Here is a 17,157-nt window from a genome sequence, read left to right as displayed (position 1 = left end):
GACCATTTGGGAAGAGGAAGAAGTCCTGAACTGGGAGAGGATTTGAAGAGGGAAAATCAAGTGTGAGCTCCTGGTCACTGAGGTCATATTGATCCATCCTCCAAAGAGCAAAGCCATTGGCCCCGTGGGCTGAGGTTGCAAGGAGATCTGATTCTATCTGCAGTTTTAAAGGATAATTCTCAGGCATCATGAGTAAAAGCCAGTGATCCCTCTGAAGAGTGAAATTTGCTCAAAGGACAGCCAGAATTACTGTAATGAGTACATCCATTAATTTTATTATACACCACAGGAAGAGTCGCCATGGAGACTGGGGCTTTCTCTCTGGGGCTGGGCTGCTCCGGGTGATCACAAGGAACCTCATTTTGGTATCCTGTGATTTAAAGACAATGACAGTGAGAAGGGACTTGGGAGGTTTTTCTTAAGGGTCACTTCCTGAAAAAGAAGAGGCAGTGTATTAAGGTAACACTAGCTGCTGTAACAAATAAACGTAAAAATCTCAGTGGTTTAACGTGACAGAAGTTGTATTTCTTCCTCTCCTGGGGAAGCGCTCTGCTTCAAGGACCCAGACCAACAGAATCTTTTCCACCATCAACACGTGGCTACTCCCTGGTCACCCTGGGCAGTCACGTCTAGCCAGCAAGTGGGGGAGACCAAGAGAATATGTGCCTGGGTGGTAATTGCGAATGAGACCTGGAGCTGGCATATGTCAATCACTTCCACTCATATTCCAGGCTCAGAACTCAGTCACATGGCCCATGCAGATGCAAGGGGTGATGGAAATGTGGTCCCTGTATGAACAGGGACTTTTTCCATGACAACTCTACACTGTAGAAAGGAAACATGAATCTTTGCTGGGCCACTAGCCATCTGCCCCAGGAAGCCTGGTGTAAACAGGGGAAAGAGCACTGGACCAGGAGTCCAGGAGTAAATGTGTAGGCCACAATAAGTCCCCTCTCCTCCCTTGGCTTCAGTGTCTTCATCCCTAAAATGGGAGCGTTGGACTTCATGGTCTCCAGCAGGCTTTGACCGTAATGCTGAAGTTGAGGCTGCCCTGTGGGAAAGGAGCTGTTCTCCGAGCTCATGGAAAGTTCTGCCCAGCGAGCTGCCCTCCTGGGCAGCGCGAGTCACACTGCTTTGGGAAGACTGTACCAGGCCACAGTCTCACTCTCAACCTGACATCACGCAAACGGGACCCCAGAGAGGCTGGAAATTGAACAGTCCCCACAGGAGAGGAAACATGAAAGGTTACATGATTTGAGCCTACACAGGGGTCCAAGTGACCTTTCCTTGAGTGGAAAGACACAGGCTGCTGGTCCAGTGACCAATGAGGCAGACGGCGCCAGGAGCTGGGCTGCCCCCAGGAACCACGATTGAGCAGAATGGCTCACGCTGCCTGACTCACAAAGGTGAGCATGCCGAGTGCAGGCAGGAAATGCCGGAGCTCCATGGAGACAAACGCACAACCCATCTGTTACACAAACACATGTAGCATTTACATGGCTGGATACCGAGGTCAGGTACACATCAGAGATGCAAGAACATGGATGTGCAAACACGGAGGTACATATAAATGGATACATGGCCAGCGCATACTTGCCCAGGGTAGATAAGGATGAACTGGTACACACATGTACGGCTATCCATGAACGGGCAGACACACTTAGATACACACAGAGGCGCATTTGGATATTATACCAGGACCCATGGTAGATACATAATTAGGTGTATGTGGATGGATGCATAAGCTCGTTTATACACAGAATTCACATCAATACATTCAGAGCATTCCCATGAAAATCTGCATAGCTTCCCACATATGGAAACACATACACAGGAGCCCATACACAGGAGCACACAAAGACAGCCACCCATATACGACTAACACCACAGATATACACACACATATACATAGAATCCACACAGATGAACATCTCACAGTTAACTGTCTAACCTCAGAGCTGCACACAGAGGAGGCTGGGAGTTTGTCTTAGACCCTGGTTAGGTGTGTTGACCTTCTAGGCAAATCATTTCCTCTCTTTGGGCTTCAGTAAACTCATCAGTACGATACGGGGGCTGGGCTAGGCGATCTCCAAATGCCAGTTCTAAACTGGCTGAGAGACATTCATAATTAAGTTAGAAGGCATGGCCCCTCTTCATGGGCTGCTTCCAGTCTAAGGAGAAGCGGGCAAGCGCAGTCTAGAAATGACAGGGAGGCATGGAGAGCTACCAGCTTGTGACTAATGATGGAATCTGTACAGAGAGTCAGGGTTTGAGGAGCTAAAATAAAGGTGGCACCACAATTTCCTTTAAAGAACACTTGGTTTCCTCCACTGGACAATACCGAAGTGAACTAGACAGTCTCCAGGCCTTCCCGTGGAGGCATGCCAGGGCAGCCTGCAGAGCGCAGGTTCAAGGAGGGTTGAGGGGGGCAGGGGATACTTACTCCCAGGTGTCAGGACCATGGGGGCAGGCACATCTGTCCAGGAGTCCCCCTGCGAGGCTGAGAGCCCACACCAAGAGGACCAGACTCAGGTGACCTACAGTGAGAGGGAAGAAACGACCATAGTGACAGGCTGGATGACAAGTCATTCTGCCCATACTCAGCCCACAGCAGCCCTCTGGCTAAAGGAACTCTATAAAGTGGCCTCTGAGCAGATCTGCACACTCTGTCTTCCACCGTCAAATGGCTTATGGATCCCTGCAGGACGATGCTGGCCAAGATCCAGGATATAAGGCTACGTAGTACGGGCACCTGCATCCAAACGTGCCCACACGTGAAGGCCTGTGTACACGCATGTGGGCGTGGGCACTTGAGGCCCCGTGTTTGCGCATGTGTGTCTGACAGTGGATACCACACAGGTGTAACTGCTTACAAGTCTTCCTCGCCCACCCGAACCTGCTGTGTAATACACACTTGAATACGCAAATCATCGTATCTGAGGGTGTCTGTATCTGTTTTTGCCCACTCACCCCATTCATGGTACCTGGAGGTATCCATCTCAAAGGGAAAACCATTTCCTGTTTTCTTGCCCTACTCACACAATGGGAAGTTCTGCCCTCCAGGAAACAGTGGGAAGAAATCTGTCCTCCTCTCCACCTGCCTCCCTTCCCCGACCCACTCCTCTCTTGACTTAATTGGCAAGACTGGGGCAAGACCAGGGCATGGCGCCTGCGTGGCTGGGTCAGCATGGACTGCATACACCCTCCCCTCCTCGGCAGGGTAAGCTAGCCAGGCTCTGCCCGGAAGCAGGGAGGCCTGCTGCTGTCTGGGTACTTGGCTTGTGACTCTGGACCACCTCAACACAGGAGGGAGGGGTAGGAAGCCCGTGCGGGCCTCATTTCTTTAAATCAACTTTGCTAGCCATAGAGCTGGTATTTCAACACATCTAATATGCTATCAATTGTAAAACACACCCCAAATTCAGAAATGTGAAAACATGTGTCTTAAAAAAAGAGATGAAATACAGGAATATTTTGGTCACTCTCTGCCTATTTTTTACTTGATTCAGAAATTGGTAGGAAGAGGGATGCAGTTAATTATCGCCCTGAAATCTCTAGACATTTGTTCCTCCTGGACACAAAGTATCTGTGTGTGGGCAACGATTATAGCCGGACCGTGGAGCCTGCCCATCTGTGGTTACTGACGTGTCCACTGATGGCTGAGGAACTGCGTTTATACGTGTGGCTCACTGAGCATGTAACGGCTGCAGGTACAGGTATTTTTATGTGGGTGTGAATGATTTCATGGGTGCTTTATTTGTCAGTATTTGCCGTCTTCGTGTGTGAATGTGAATCATAATCCCAGACCCAGATTCCCCACCCATCATCCTGAAAGGGCCACAGCTGTAAACCAGGAGAGACAAGAGGACGGTGACCTGTCTTTCTCGCTCCTTCAATCTCCTTGCGCTGGCTTCTCCCTCTCCAGGAAGAGGTCATCCAGAGGCCCCTCCAGAGACAGGCCCCGCCTTGCCTGTCTGGGAACAACAGGCGCAAAGCAATCTAGCAATTAGTAATAATCGTGTCTCTCTGACAAGCCATTATTTCTCCAGGACAAAGAAGGCACTTGGGGGCTGATGAGGGCCAGGAACAAGAAGGATGGAGAAATGGCTCCTTCATGTCTCTGGATTGGGCAGGAGTTTGGGACTCCTCAGGGGAAAGCGGGGACCCCACACTGACTCCCCTCGGTCTCCTCCCCGACTCCCCACAGCCCCCCTCCATCCTCTCCAGCCCTTTTTCTCTCCCTCGCCCCTGAGTGTCCAGGCAGGCCTTACTTCCATCCTCACAAAGGGAATGAAATGGTTCAGGCACAAAGAAACCCAGGCCCAGCCCGCGGCTCAGGGCAGGAGTGCAGGAATGACTGACGGGGAGACCTGGATTGGCCAGTCCTTGGCCGCTGTATCAGCAGAACATGCGTTTTGCAGGACTGAGCAGGTGCAGAGCTGCCTTAGAAAACCAGCTTCTGGAGGACATGCCTCAGCATCCAGCCGAGCGCTGGGTCTCACAGACGCTCCCTGAAGACAGCTGGTTCTTAATCCCTCCGGTATTCACGGAGGTTTCTGGGGTACAAGGAATGTTGACAAGGGGACACGAAGGTCCAAAAGACATGATACCTTCCCTTGAGGAACCTAAACCCAGTAGGAAGGAAAGGAAATCTCCACAAATGACTGTAATGCAGAGCTCAGTGTAAAGTACCAGGAGAGAGAGGTGAACAAGTGCCATGGGAGATGAGAGACCCCTGGCACCTAGGGAGATTGGGCAAGCTTCCTGAGAGAGAAAATATCAACTGAATCATCCAGAATAGAGAAATAAAGGATTCCAAAGGGAGAAGAGGAGCACAAGGGCATTTGGTGGCCAGGAAGTTTTGAAGATGAAGATGATGATGATGATGACTTTGATGATGTCAAACAATATCAAGGATGACATCAAAAATCTCTTTGTTACTTTCTAGCATGTTCTCCTGAGTCCAAACCCAGCCACTCTGCTCATTACTGCCTGACCAAGCCCAAGCCTCATCACCTCTCCAGCCTCTGCTTCCTGGAATTGCTAAAACATAGAGGTGATCCAATCTGCGCTCCATAACAGATAGAAAGAGATAGAGCTTTGGTCCTGGCTCAATCACAGGGCAGGCTGAGAATACATGAGAGGATTACAAAAGGAAAGGAAAAAATATATAGTACTTTGCATCTGGATAATACAGCTTTCAAAGCACTTCTATATATATTATCTCATGTTGGCATAAAAGGTGATACCGACCACATCGCAAAGATGACAACCAGACTCAAAGAGGTGGGGGGTTAGCCAAGATTGCATAGCTGGCCTTGGCTCTATCTGCTGCCACTCCACAGTGCCTGGAAGGACACATGTGGACCCACTTTGAGCCCATTCAAGAGGAAGCAGGTGTATGCGCTGAAGATTAATCTCTCCACAGCGGGCCTTTCTCCCGGCTGTCCAGAAGGATGGGAGGAGTCAGATGTCCAACAAAGCTCATGGCCAGAGAACCCTTGCTCCATGCCCAGACACTGTTTCATTCCAACTGGAGACCCACCCCTTTTTCAGCAAACCCTCCAGGAACTGCTGAGAATGTGGCTCTAGCATGGTGTCAAGCTGTGCATGCACTGGGGACACAGCCACCCCAGGGATGCTCTTCAAAAACCGGCAGAGGACTCCAGTCTCCTCCAAAGCAAAACCGAGCCTTCTGTGATCTGCCCCAATCCAGCCTCCCACTGCTCATCCCTGGACATCTTTTTCTCTAACAGGGAAGAGCCAATTTTGACTCCACTGTTGGATCTGTTTCTTTGACTTTAGCCTTTGCTTTTCGTTGCTTTTGTTATTATAATCATACATAATGGCCTGCCTCAGAGAACCCTACCTACCTGTGAATGGCTGGCTGCAAGAAAGAAGAAATTAACACATCCCCTCCCTGAGGCTAGACATTCCAGGAGATGTTTTGCAAGACTGATGGCCCCTTTTTACTTCCTCCCCACCTCTCCCTCTCTATTCTGCCTCTTTACTTCTCTCTCTGATTTTATAAAAGAAACTGGCATCCAGACCCCAATAAGATGGTTTTCTGGGGACCCTAGTCTGCCATCTTCTCGGTCTGCCGGCTTTCCGAATAAAGCTGTATTCCCTGCCTCAACACCTCGTCTCCCGATTTATTGGCCTGTCATGCGGTAAGCAGAGCGAGCTTGGACTCGGTAACATTTCTTCCGCGATACCATTCAGCCCTCAAACTCACCTATGCTCCCTGCCTCTGTGCCTTTTGCTCTTTCAGTCCCTCCACCTAACACATCCCCCTCTGCCTCCCTGCTGACCTTCAAAAGGTCTTCTCCTCCTCCCATTCCCATCAGAATCCATCTCTCCCTCCACCAGCACTTTCTACCTCAGTAATGCACTTAACCCAGCCTGCCAGGCAGCAGGGTGATTGATGGATGCCTCTGTCTCCCTCCAGTGGACTGTGGGCCACAGGGAACCACACGGCGGGCCTCCTTTATTTCTTCACCTCCCCAGTCCCTGACACACACACACACCACACACGCACACACACACACAGTAGGCACTTGGTTTAAATTCATTGCACATTGTTTCATCCAGAGGTCACAGTGACACTTAGTGCTGCTGCTGAGCCTTACATAGCAGGACAGGGTCACACCAGGGTGGTCCAGGGGGAGATCCAGGCTGCTGGAAGTTAACCTGGCTGGACACAGACCCAGCTGTAGGGCAGTGGAGTATGGATGGCAAAGTGTGCCCAGCCCCGCAGGGATGACCCACCTGGGAAACCCCCATTAGCAACCCCTTCTCTCAATCAGGCTGGTCCAGGCACAGAAAGACCCTGAGGACCATTCAGATCCCCTGGAAATGTCAACACTCCCTGAAAGAGGTCTCAACTGGCCTAGAAATCTCCGGGCTGCCTGTACTTGTGATAAGCACAATAAATAAAACAATGAGACCCATTTGAAGGCACTTGTGAGACAGTAGAGCTTTGAGAACTTGACTTTGATGAGTTTGAGGAAAAAAAGAAGAATGAGTTTCCTCTTGGGCCCAGGTTTGTTTATCCTGCTTCTCAGAAGCCAGAGCCTACAAGTGTGATGGTTTTAAATGGCCCAATATGTTTCTCCTACAGGCCCAAAGGCACCTGTCTGCCCTGGGCCAAGTCCCAAATCAGTACAGAAGAGGCACAGCCACTCTGGCTGCCTGGAAGGGGTGGGGGGGGGGCAGGGGAGCAGGGGTTGTCTGGGGGGGGAGTCCAGATTTAGTCCTCCCGTGGGAGTGCGCAGAAGAAGTGAGGGAGTAGGGGAGCTCCAGCTAAGGGGGAATCACAAGGTACAGGTGGCTGTGCGATCCAGCCGGCGGAGCCCGTGTGGGCTCGTCCCACAGGGGAGTGGAGGACAGAATCGGGGATTAAGAGTTTGGAGCTCAGAGCTTGGGCCTGGATCTGCCCCTCACATGCCTGGTGCCAAGTCTTTTCTCTCTGGGCCCTGCCTTGATTCCTTCACTCCCTAAGCAGGTGGCTCCATGGGGTTCCCCAGCTCCTTCCTGACCCCTCTCCTCCCCAGCTCACACCAGACCCATCTGGACCCCATTCTGCAAGGGCCTTGCTCCCTCTCAGCTGTCATCACATCCCCAACCCAAGACCACCCATCCGACTGGAAACCTGACTGTGGTACCTTGAGGCATTTCCTCTCACTATGGAAACTTGGTACTTGTCCCCCTGGGGCCACGGGCTACACACCCGTGTGCCCCACCCATCGGTAATAGTACTACTACTATTTCTGTAGTCCTCACTACCGTGTCAGGCACTTTGTATGCCTTCTCCTACTTGATACAAACCTTTCTACAGATGAGAGAAAAACCAAAGCTTAAAAAGATTTAAGTAATTTGCCCTCCTGCTGCCTTCACAAGGGCTTTGGCACCCATCTCATCCTCACGACACGTCTGCCGGGACAGCAGCCAGATATTCCCATTTTAGCAAAAAGGAAATAGAGGCTGGGAAAGGTGAAGCCGCTTGCCAAGATCACAGCTAATAAGGAGCAAAGCTGGGGCTCTGAATGCATGGGAGGTACCCATGAACCCCACACACTGTTGCCCCCCTTCCCAGGACGGCCAGACCACACTCCCCTCCCCCACCGCCGCCCACCACCGGTGTCACAGTAAGACCATCAGCCCGCCCTGCCTCCCGCCGGATCATTCCACAGAGTGCGGCCAGACCCTAACTGACTCTGAGAAGTGATTACTTCAAAGAAGCCCCCAGCGGACCAAGATTTCTCTGAAAAAATAAACAGCAAGCCCTCTGACTCCCCGCAGCCTAGAGGAAGGTGGCCCCAGAGCTGGATTTCTGCCGGCCAGTGGGCGGGGCTGGTGGGCGGGGCTGCTGAGCCGGGCTGGGGGCGGGACCAGCACGCCCCGGCCTGGCCCCGCCCCGCTTCCTCCTCGCCCACCTGGGCCCCCTCCCATCCCGACGTGGAAGCAGAGGCAATCGGGCCGGAAGGCACTGAGCAGTGTGAGGACAGCCCCACGTCCAAGTGCGGCCAGAGATGGGACGTGTCCTCTCAGAGTCCATCAGCCAGTCATTAGCAGAGCTGGGCTAGAACCCACTAGACTAACGCCCGACCCCACACCACCCTGGGCTGCCAGAAACTCACTCTCACAGCATGGCACCTGAACCAGGCAGGATGCCACCTGTCCACAGGTGAAGGACAGGTGGAGGGATGCTCTGTGGGGAGCAGGGAGCCGAGGGGGCGGACCAGAGTACTCAAGAGATTCCCACCCTCGGGCGCGCTGTTCCTTCAGCACGTGCGGTGACCTACTGTGTTCTAGGCCTGGGTTCTACGGTAAGCAGGACCTGCCCTCCAGAAGCCTGCAGCAGTGGCCGTGACAAACTCGCTTGCGAGTACTCCTCTCCTCACCTCCCCCAGCCCCACCACGCCTCCTAAGAAGGAAGGATCCGTGGAAGTCTGGGCAGCCTCTGGCCTTGCCCTTCTGCACCTTTGAAACCAACACTAGAGCACGCAAGCTCGGTCAGAGGTCTTGACCCAACGTAAGCACCTGGCCGTGGTGAATTTTTTTAAATTTTGAAATAGAATCCACAATTATAACTCAGATTTCTCACTACCTTTCAGATTCCTGGCTTCTCTTGATAAACTCAGGAGGTCTGGTAATGCCCCGCCCACATTCCTTCCTTCATTCATTCTTTCATTCGACCAAGTGCCTGGTCCCATCCCAAGTGCTGGGAATACGGAGGTGAACAGGGCCATCCAAGTCACTGCTCTTGAGAAGAATCTCTTCAAGGGGCCACGGTCAGCTGGCGCTGGCCCGTTTGTGAGGCATGGCCACTCTACTTCGCCAGAGTCTCCACCATTCCCTGGACCACCCTTCCCATTTGTGAGCTCTGCTTGGTCCCTGAGTTCATGCCCTCCTTGCCAGACCGGCTGATTAGAAGGGCAGAAAGCTGAAGCAAACTGGACCAAATGCTAACCTCTCTTTAATCTGTGGTGGGTGCAGGAGTGTTTGTCATACTGTGTTCTGCGTTTGTATGAATATTTGAACTTTTTTTTAATTTAAAAATAAGAATGGAAGTGAAGAGAGTTACTTGTGAGTGAAAATCTAGAAAGGTGAAGGAAGGGGTGAAACAAATTAAAGCCAGCAAGGGCTGTGCTTGGGGTGCCTTTGGGAAAGCGTAGGGGGAGGGGAAAGAGATTGTAGGGATGCTACCACACTGGGTGGGCCGGCGTCAGACGGACAGAGATGGAGGAAGGGTTTTTTTTTAAAGGTTTGCTGTATGTTAGGGATGAATGTCCCTTTGGCATTTTTCAAGCAGCTTCACAAAAATTTTAAATTATTTTTCAGTGCTTTGGGGACGCCCGTCTTCTGCTACTTTTGAACATAACTCTGCGGGATAGGTGTGAGGAGAATAATCAATAAAGCATAGTGAGTGTGTGATCAGGAACTAGGGGCTCCTGAGAGGAGCACCCCTACTGATCTGGGAGTCAAGAAAGGCCCCCAGGGAGAAGTTCTTTAAACTAAACCGTGGATGAGTAGATGTTGCGTGACACAAGAGGAAGGTGATGAGATAAGGAAAGGCAAGGAATCTTCCAAGCAGTGGGGATAGCTCTGGGAAGGCTCAGAGGGCAGACTCCAGGATCTGTGTGTGGTTCGAGATGGGAGGACAGTTGGCCTGAGGTAGAGATGGAAGGAGAGATGGGGCTGAAGGGGTGGGCAAGGACCCTACCAGGCCTTCTGAGCTCCATGACAGCTCATGGACCATATCCAGTGGGCAATCAGGAGCCACTGAGGGCGGTAATCAGTGGCTTTAAGATACTCCTCTGTCTGTTCTGCGAAAATGGATTGGAATGAGGCAAAGCAGTGGTAGGCAGACCAGGAGGCTATTGCAATAAATCAGGAAAGAGATGATGGCGGTTTGGGCTGGGTTGCTGGCAAAGAAAGTGGGAAACAGGGCTTGATTCTAATGACATGTAGGAGATGGAGGAGAGTGATGGGCTAATTCAACACCACGTCCCTAGCACCTAGCATGCTGCCTGACACTCAGTACAAATGAAATGAATATGTATTGAATGAATGGATGAATGGATGTATTGAAGGAATGGATGAATGGATGAATGTATTGAATGAATGAATGAATGGATAAATGAACCAAAGACCTAATACATTAGTAAGCAAATACTGGTAGATGAATGTTAAGATGTTAAGGATGAATGTTAAGATGAATGTGCATCCCTCCATTGCACGATGCTCAAAAAAAATGGCTACTATTTCTGAAGGCCTACTGTGTTCCAGGCAGCGGTATTAGTTAATGCATACACATCATCTCTACACAATCTCTAAGCCTCACAAAACTCCTGCCTTTAGGCGTTATCATTCCCATCTTGTGGCTCAGGAAATAAAAAAGTAGCTTGCTCACATCCACCCGAGGAATAGGAAGCAGAGCTAAATTTCCACCCAGGGATATTCTTTCCACACCTCACAGATTCTCAGAATGGCCCCTTCCAGGCTGAGGACACGATGCTCAGCTCCCCCACTCTGCTCTCCCCCAACTTTGTATTATAGGTAAAAGGGAACAGCTACCAAGTGAAATGGAAGGTTGGAAAACATGAACCCCAAGTTCCTGAACATTTAGTTCTGCTCTCCCAGTAGTCATCTTCATCATCACCAACACTTAGCCAGCGCTACTGTATACACCAGCTACTGTCCTAGACAACAGGGCTATGGAGGAGAAGTGGATTCATTCCCTGTCCTGGAGGAAATCATCCAGCATCTGATGAGGAGGGCGAGTGAGTGAGGAGTAATTGAGTAACGGGTTTCCTGAGAGCATGTGTGAAGAAGGCTCAGAGAGGTGAATGTGTTGAGACTGGAGTGTGGGACCCTCAAGGGAAAGAGGTGGTGGAGGAGAATGGAAAGATGGTGGACAAGCACCTGAATTAAGGCAACAACAACGGGGACTAAGAGAAGGGACAGAAGTAAAAGCTGCTTCAGTGATGGTCCAGACAGGATGGTGATGCTGGGTTAGGAGAATGAATGGACTGCCCACCCCCCTGGAGCTACTGAGAATCTTGGTATTTCAGTCAGAGCGGCCACCAGCTCCTCCCCCTGTCCCAGGGCAGCTGCTAAGACATTTTATTGTCCCCCAGGGCCAATGTCTCAGGAACAGAGAAGGGACTCAATCTCTGCCCAACTCCCTCTGAAAGCACAGCTCCTGTTACCAAATGCATTTGTGCCTGGTGCACAGTGAGGCCAAACAAACCGAAGCGTCAGAGTTTGGAGCCGAGAAAGGTTTACTGCAGGGCCAAGCCAGGAGAATGGGTGGCTCACACCCCAAAAACCCCCGAACTCCCCTAAGGGTTTCAGCAAAGCATTTTTAAAGGCCAGGTGAGGGAGGAGGGTCGTGGAGTATGTGATCAGCTCTTACACAATTCTCCGATTGGTTGATGTTGAGATAACAGGGGTTTACATTATCAATCCATAGATGCCAGTAGGTCTGTGTGCTCATGATCATCAAGTAGTTAATTTCTTCCATTTGGTGGTGGTTTCAGCATCTGTGAAACAACTCAGAAAGTGTGCAGGGGCTTCCCGGGTGGCGCAGGGGTTGAGAATCTGCCTGCCAGTGCAGGAGACACGGGTTCGAGCCCTGGTCTGGGAAGATCCCACATGCCACGGAGCGACTAGGCCCGTGAGCCGCAATTACTGAGCCTGCGCGTCTGGAGCCTGTGCTCCGCCGCAACAAGAGAGGCCGCGATAGTGAGAGGCCCGCACACCGCGATGAAGAGTGGCCCCCACTTGCCACAACTAGAGAAAGCCCTCGCACAGAAACGAAGACCCAACACAGCCATAAATAAAATAAATAAATAAAATTAAAAAAAAAAAAAAGAAAAAAGAAAGTGTGCATCAGTTACTATTATCTGGGTACTTCAGAGAGGAGCTACAGCAGAAGATGTAGGGGAAGGGTCTGTCCCGGGAAGGCCCCATAGGGTCCTGCTTGCTTACACTCCTGCTCTCCTTACCTGTCAAAATTCACAAATCTGATCAACCCACTTGCCCTCAAGCCAAATAACTCCCGTCTTTGGCTAAATAGAGAAGAGGAGATCAAGGATTTGAAGAGACACTTATTTATCTCTTTACCAGACAGTCTAATGAATAATTTCATGTTTGCAAAAGCTCATTTTGAAATTTGAAGACAAGAGATATATTGCCAAGGCAGCTCTAATACTGCGACATTAATTTTGCACTGAAAGATTTACTCAAAAATTAGATTTTACAATTTTAATGCCTCCATTCTTTTCTTTAAATAAGCTGTGAAATACAGTTAATTAGACTTAAACCCTGGAAGCTTAGACATTTGAGCTTTGGTGTAAGCTACAAAAGAATGCAAGCTTTTTCACTTGCAAATTAAATCTAAATTCATTACATGCCTAAACCTATACTACTTGCAAAAATCCTGCTGGGCTGAGGAGGGGTCTTCTTGAGGCTCCAGATGTCTCCCTACAGCACCCTGGCTGCAGAGAAGGGTTGTGAAAATGAAAGGAGGGACAAGACGGGAGGTGGAAAAGACAGAGAGCGTCTGACAAACTTGTCTTGGGTGATGTTAGTGTATTCTTTGGAACGCCAGCCTTGAGAATTGCTCCTTGGGGAAAAGAAGGTTCCGTGCTCAAAAAAATCAGGGAGATGCCGCCTATCATGCTCCCTTCTTGGAAAGTCACAAGGTTCAAGGAAGTAAAACAAACGAAAAGCTGTTTAATTTTACTTCATCCAGAATTCCCAAATATATTCGACAGTGAAGCCCTTTTTGTCAAAACACCTAACATTAGGGTCTATCCACTGCTCCGCAGAACAGTCTGCTTTGGGCTCTGGCAGCCCCACTAGGACTGCTTTCTCCTCCTTAGACATGGCCTTGGAGACCCAGCCCAAATTGTCTGTTCTCTTGCACATTGATCTCTTCACTGGGAGCTGTGAAACAATCACATACACAGCCAGCTGAGAAATACAAAATTGAATTCACAACAGGCTGAGGATTTTAGGGACCCAAGGTAGATACAGTACTGGTATCCCGCTAAGTGGTCATGTCTGCAACACACTGCTTAACACTTGAATCAGAGAAACAAACAATTCAAAGGTGTAAGAACGTGTAGGGACCTTTTAACCCGACAGCCCACCTAATGCTAGAATCCCTTCCACAAAAGCTATGCCGGTCCATTCCAAGCAAAGCACTTCTCAGCACAGGGAACTCACCACTTCCTGGAAGTCCGTCTTGTCTCAGGACAGATCTGACTTCATATGTAGCTATAAGGCCACTTCCCTGTGAGACCCCTCACTGGCCTGGAGGTGAACTTGTCTAGGACCCTGCCAGGTGGGCTCCAAATTAGCTGGACTGGGGGCTCCACTCCTGCTAACCTCCTAGTACTTCCCCATCCCTAACTTCCATTTCTGAGTCAGAGACCTTCTTTCCAGCTACTAGCTTGTGCCTGGTTCCACGGCCGAGCCCCTTTCCTTCGGCCACTGCCTCCTCACACTCCTGGGGACCATGGACACCTCTGAGAATCTAATGAAACCAGTGGGTCCTCTTCCCAGAATTGTCCAGTATTGAAAGCTTCACAAATGCCTTCAAGACTGTCCATCAGCCCCGTCTGTGACTTCCTAGTAGAGGCATCTTGATCTGATTGTGGGTGTTGGCAAAATCCAGCCAACCCCAATAGACTGTAGGGAATTTTCCAAACATCCACCGTGTGCCTTTGTTTTGTGCCCTTTACTATTCAGGACACCACCCTTGCTATCCACTGCCTATTACTCTATTCCGGACATAATTCATCTTTGGAGGGTAATGATAAAAATGATAACAATAATAATTCCACCTTGCTTTTGCAGTTTACAGAGTGGTGGCATGACTTTATTTAACTTGACCTTCGCCAAGGTCTGAGTCATAGGAGTTATGTTTTGCTTTTAACAAAGGGAAAAACAGGTTCAGAAAGTTGAGTGACGTACCCAGCAACAGAGCCACAAGACAGGTTTCCTGAGTCCTAGTTCTTATAAGTTATCATGTTGCCTCCAAATTATAAACCCTAAATCCTATGTTTTCTTATAGCACCCATAGCCCTTGGTGTCACAGAGGAGAGGGGAGGCTATTTATTCTTTGCATAACAAGTACAAAGACCAACTGATTATTTTGTATACAACAGGGTTCAGAACAATGCTTTGGATTTTAAAATATCAGGTTCAATACCACTATTGAACTTGTAGCTCTGTAACTTTGTGCAAGGCACTTCAGACTCTTGGAATTAACAGAACTGAAGCCACAGAGCTACTGGGAGGACTAAATGAGATAACACACATACAGGGCGTGGCGCATGGCACACACTCAACCGATGTCAGACTGAAAAGGAATGTGGGCTGGGGAAGCCAAAAAGTTCTTCCTGGGAGAGGTAAGATTTAAATTGGGCTCAGGAAGTGGGTTGTAGGTATAGGAAGACAGAATGAGACCTGTGAAGAGGTGTCTAGGGAGGAAATTGCAAAGTGCATTGGGGTGGAGGAGGGAGGGGCATTATAAATAAGCTTCAGTCTTTGGCAGTAAACATTCTGGGTGGAGGGAGCAGAGAGTGGAAAATACGGTCCATTGGGGCTTTGGAGTTTGGACTTCTTTTTGAGGCCAAGGAGAGTCACTGAAGGTTTTGAACTAGAGAGTGATAAAGGACGATGCTTAGTCAGTTGACTGATGGCTAGAAGCAGATGGAAGCAGGAGAGACTAGAGAACAGACAACTGGGGGGGTTATTGCAGTGGCCTGAGTGATAGAGATGTAAGCCCATTTTTTACATCTTGTTTGACTCTAGCAACTTGCCCTGCCTTGTTCCCAATCTCCAGGTCCCCCTCCCATCCTTACCCTGAGTTCCCAGGTAGAATGACTGGGCCTTTGCAGTGGGCCCCATTCCAGGATTCCCATTCTAGTGGCCTGATTCATAGCACAGTTCTAGCCTTTGTCTGGGATCGTTTTTTGCTTTTTGGGGGTTTTTTAAATTGAAGTATAGTTGATTTACTACGTTGTGTTAGTTTCAGGTATACAGCACAGTGATTCGGATAGATGATAGATAGATAGATAGATAGGTAGATAGATAGATAGATAGATAGATAGATAGATAGATAGATAGATAGATAGATAGATAGAGATAGATAATCGATAGATAGATGACAGATAGATAGAGATAGAGATAGAGATACATTCTTTCTCAGATTTTTTCCTGTAGGTTATTACAAATTATTTAGTGTAGTTCCCTGTGCTATACAGTAGGTCTCTGTTGGTTATCTATTTTATATACTGTAGTGTGTATATGTTAATCCCAAACTCCAGACACAGAAAACAAACTTATGGGATAGTTCTTCACTGTTGCCTTCCTGGGAACTGGACCCTTATCCTTGGGACCCACCCACCTCTGCTATAACTCACCGTGTTGAAAATAGCAGTATGACAGTGGCTTTCCTGTGGTCTCAAATCACTCACAGGGGTGTTCAACCCATAGCCTGCAAGAGACAAGGTGCTGTGCTGAGCGCTGTGGAGGGTGCAGAATTGGGTCCAACAAGTTCACAGCTTTCAGTAAGCTTGCCATCTAGTACAGAGGGTAAGCCATATATAAAAAAGACTATGATATAAGGTCAAGTATGACTCAAAGAGCTTTTTAGAACAGCTCTGGATAAACAGCTATGGCTGTTCTAAAAACAAATGACCCAGAAAGCCATCATAGGTCTCCATTTATTTGGCCAATGTGATCATTCCCATCAGAGCTTTATGCCACCCATGTGTGAGGAAACAACTGCCATGGGAAGTGGGCAACATCCCTTCCTGACCTGCTCTGTGCCTCCTGTTTCCATCTCTCTTCATGCTCCAGATCCCTGCTTTGGTTCTTCCTGGCTTTGAGGTTATGGCTGATACTCCATCCAGCCACTGAGGTCTGTATCCCCGCTTAGGTCTGCAAACACACCCACAGTGGGATTGGGGTGGGGGGAACCTTTCAAGGAAAACAAAAGAAAAATACCAAGGCCTATAAAAAGAAACATGTTTTCAGAGTGCTTTTTTCCCATTGCAAATTGAACATGTAGCAAAATATCGACTTGGCGGGCACAGCCCAGTGAGGCCCCCCAGGCCCTGGTCTCTTCTTGTCATTTCCCCTTTTTTTTTTTTTTTTTTTTTCCCTAAATGCTTAAGAAATGCTTGGATCTCTCTCCAAGCAGGTTAGAGCTGGCCCTGCTCCCAGGTCCTGTAGGATCTTCAGTGACTTCCTAAACCTACTTTGTCTCTGATTTAGGGCCCCTAGTTGTTCCCATTGAGCCAGAGCTGCTGCTCTGACACCTTAGTTCTTCTCAACATGGCCCGTTGAGAACTATCCCAGACAAAGCCTAGCTGCCCCGCCCCAGCCTGGGCCTCCCTACACTAAGCAGAGTGGAAGCAGATCTTTCTTTGCTTCCACTCAAGAATCTTCTGACTTGGTCTGGAATAGCCTTCTTGCCCACCCACCCTCTTGGCTGTGTGGGCTCGGTTTGCTGGTCACTAAGGGCCAGTTAAAACCAATTTTGTTCCCAGAACAACTTCTGCAGCCTTGTTTGTCCACACCGTGCTCTCATCAGCTTCCAGGCAGCCTTCAGAGCTGACACCATCTTCCCCCAAC

At 49.4% G+C, this 17,157-nt stretch overlaps 1 long non-coding RNA gene across 1 annotated transcript; it reads right to left on the bottom strand.

Moving 5' to 3' along the window:
- Positions 1–303: 303 nt before the first annotated feature.
- Positions 304–16,015, bottom strand: LOC137772640 (uncharacterized). The gene is made up of 3 exons (XR_011075509.1): positions 15,942–16,015; positions 2,444–2,537; positions 304–370 (listed from the first exon to the last, which is right to left on the bottom strand). It is a non-coding gene; the product is annotated as an uncharacterized lncRNA (long non-coding RNA).
- Between the last annotated feature and the right edge of the window lie 1,142 nt (positions 16,016–17,157).

This window comes from Eschrichtius robustus, chromosome 11 (genome assembly GCF_028021215.1).
Source record: "Eschrichtius robustus isolate mEscRob2 chromosome 11, mEscRob2.pri, whole genome shotgun sequence".
NCBI lineage: Eukaryota > Metazoa > Chordata > Mammalia > Artiodactyla > Eschrichtiidae > Eschrichtius > Eschrichtius robustus.
Note: the sequence above shows the minus strand (reverse complement) of the source record. Positions and strands in the feature narration are given on the sequence as shown.